Genomic DNA, 3,304 nt, shown 5'->3' on the forward strand with positions numbered 1-3,304 from the left:
TCAGAAGATAAAACGACGCAGCTAAAAGGGGCAAACAGTTTGTTGTCCAATCCACTGCCCTGAGAGTGTAAACAGCATGATCAGCACTCCTGCAGGCACCATCACCACCACCACCACCACCACCACCACTGCAGCTGCTACTACTACTACTACTACTACTACTACTACTACTACTACTTCCACTAGCGGTAATACAGCACTAGCTGCAGAAGTAGTGATAGTAGTAGCTATAATGATGATGATGATGATGATGATAATAATAATAATACTAATTATAATAATAATAATAACGACAACAACATTAGTAAAGATTTAAGCAATCATTTCATTAGACGTGAAGAGAACTAGGCGGCAAATCTTCAATCGATTGTTTACTCGTTCATCATTCGTAAGAGAGAAAAAAAAAGTGATAAAATGAAATAATTTGAGTCGAGTGAAGCAGAATTAATATACAATGCTCGTTATCCGCATTCCGTTGAGGTTTCTACAAAAGAAATAAAAAGTAATCCACATAAATTGTTAGTGCAAGTGATGGTAATATGTTTGATTGCAATGTGCTGAAAGTTCGTAAAGAATTAGGTAAGTCCCCAGTTGGGTAAATTCGTAAGACTGACACTATTCCTATTTCAAAACATTTTACTTTTTCTACATTAACGACGTTGCGTTAGCAAAAATTGTCCGCAGCAGCAGCAGCAGTAGTAATAGTAGTAGTAGTTGCTGTTGTTGTTATTGTTGTTGTTGTTGCTGTTTCTGGAGAGTGAACATTTGGAGGAGGCGGATGAGAAGAATTTCGTAGCAATTTGCATAGATTTAAAGTTAATCCTATGTACACACTGCTGCTAGCCCTGAAGGCAGCAAAAGTGTACTAGTCGTCAATGTCTCATTCTTCTATATTTGTCCCTCTTTCTTTCTTTCTTTCTTTCTTTCTTTCTTGGTACACATACATACTTATACGTGTGTGTGAGCGTCTGTACGTATGTGTGTGTGTGTGAGCGTGTGTGTATGTGAGCATGTATTCATTTTTTGTATGTGTGTGCGCGTGCGTGTATAGTCTACGTTGCCAAATTATATCTCTATTTGACATGGTTCTAACGAGTGTGACTCATTATGTCTATATGATCAAGCGACAGTAAACAGCCTCACAATTATCGAATGTGTAGGTGCAACGTGTTTCCTGCTGTAACCACAAACATCATACATGACTTCTTTCCATGTTTTTTTTTTTATGTCCAGAACATCAAAATATTCAGAATTCTGTTCCCGCTTCAAAATTTCCTTTCATGCAGATTTTCAAACGAAACTACCTGCGACATAGGGAAGATCCTACAAAAGGATAGGCACAATCTCTTCCGCTGGAAGATGTTTATAGGCTTTTATGGAAATCAAATCCGTAAGTCATGTGTAATCTTAGGGATTGTTTATGTTTTATTTTTTGACTTGCTTCAACCATTGGACTGCGGCCATGCCAGAGCACCACCTTGAAATGTTTAGTCAAACAATGGATCCCAATACTTATTTTAAAGCCTGGTATTTATTCTATCGATCTCTTTCTCGAACCACGAAATTAGGCATTTAAAAATAAGAAGAACGTAACCATTATAGACAATTTGAAGACATTCGTGGTAGTGTCACAGCATGGCTATAAATAAATGACTGAAAAACATAAAATAGTTCAAGGAATTATTACTGAGGTAGATGATTCACGATGTTCAGTCATAAATGACGAGGTGTCTTAAATAAGTTGCCAGACAGTAGTCCATCGTGTAGTTTAAGTGATGAAACTTTATAAATTTTTACTAAGCTGATATATTTAATTTGCTTTAACATTTGTTGGTGAGGTTATATCAATATTGATTTCAATATCGATTTCAAATTTTGGGACAAAACCAGTAATTTCTTGGAGACGATTACATACACATCAATACTCTACTGGTACTTATTTTATCGATCCAGAGAGAGGATGAAATGCAGAAGTCAAGCTCGGCGGTATTTGAACGTAAAACCGGATGAAATGCCGCTCAGCTTTTCACTCAATGCACCAACAATTCTGCTAGCTCGCCAACGAGCTTATATCAATATTGAAAAAGGAAATACAGTTTGATAAAACACACAAAGCCCGTGACTTTTCAAATGATTTCTTCTTGAAAAGTTATATCGAAGAAGAACTAAAAAATTTTCTTCATTTATTTAAATTCTTTTTCTTCTCTAGTGGTAAATGGAGAATTTGTTAGTCTTCTTATATTTCTAGGCAGCAGTCTTGATAAAAGTGGATTTCTCTTGAGACAGTTGACTTCTATGAATGCAGCGATATTTACAAAGTATATAAATAAAAAGAAAATAATACATCAAATATTTTGTTCACTCTCTTGCAGAGATTAACTTGAGCTCAAGAAAAATCTGAATGAGGGTAATAATTATAATTGTGCAGGTTAAACTACAGATGAAGTCAAATAAAGGAATTTTATCTATGCTACATCGTAAAGAGTAATACCGATAGATGTTATACGATACGAATTACGAGACCTTCTTAACACGCTATATTTAACTTGCCATGTCTGAAGAGAGACTAAGTCAAACACACAATATTGATTGCATAGAGATATTCAAACCCATACACAGATACAACTTACACAAACATTTATATTGACGCAGATAAGTTGTGAGTGGTTTCAAATAGAAGCAAGAATACTCAACATAGTGTAGTCTTAAGAAAAATAATTGGACAAAAACCAGGCGCCTCACGTGTTTAGAGGGCCAGTTCTGATTTATGTATGCTGTAACTTGTTATCAAGAATTAATATACAGCCGAAGTCTTTGAGATACTCAGAGAAATATACTGCTACTGACACAACCCTGATTCAATATGGTGGTTTAGAGTGAATACGTTTTTATAATTAATATCATAAACATACATAGTTTCTTATGATATTAGGTTTCATAGGCAAATAGAGAAAACATCTTTCAAATGACGATGAGTTGAGAGAAGGTTCTCTTTCTTCAATAACGATTTAGAATTTGTATTCGCTTTTATCTTTCATAATCAGTTGTTAATATCCGATCGTGTGTGTGCGCAACATAAAAGGTTAAATGAGAAGGCTGCCGTTTAACATGGTTATAAATAATCGCATCATGCACGTGGTTCGTATATGAATATTCATGTATATGCATGTTTATGAACATACGTATATACATACACACATACATACAGGTTTATATACATACATCCATATACATGTAGTTATACACACAAACACACATATATAAAGTGTATATATGTTTGTATGCATGTATGAATATATATATA

General features: G+C 34.7%; 1 long non-coding RNA gene across 1 annotated transcript in view; it reads right to left on the minus strand.

Moving 5' to 3' along the window:
* Positions 1-305: 305 nt before the first annotated feature.
* The window catches only part of LOC128250123 (uncharacterized), a 12,487-nt gene continuing 9,488 nt past the window's right edge, over positions 306-3,304 (minus strand). Inside the window, exon 2 of the long non-coding RNA XR_008266246.1 lies at positions 306-484. This is a non-coding gene — a long non-coding RNA (uncharacterized LOC128250123). The remainder of the gene's footprint in view (positions 485-3,304) is intronic.

This window comes from Octopus bimaculoides, chromosome 19 (genome assembly GCF_001194135.2).
Source record: "Octopus bimaculoides isolate UCB-OBI-ISO-001 chromosome 19, ASM119413v2, whole genome shotgun sequence".
Lineage (NCBI taxonomy): Eukaryota > Metazoa > Mollusca > Cephalopoda > Octopoda > Octopodidae > Octopus > Octopus bimaculoides.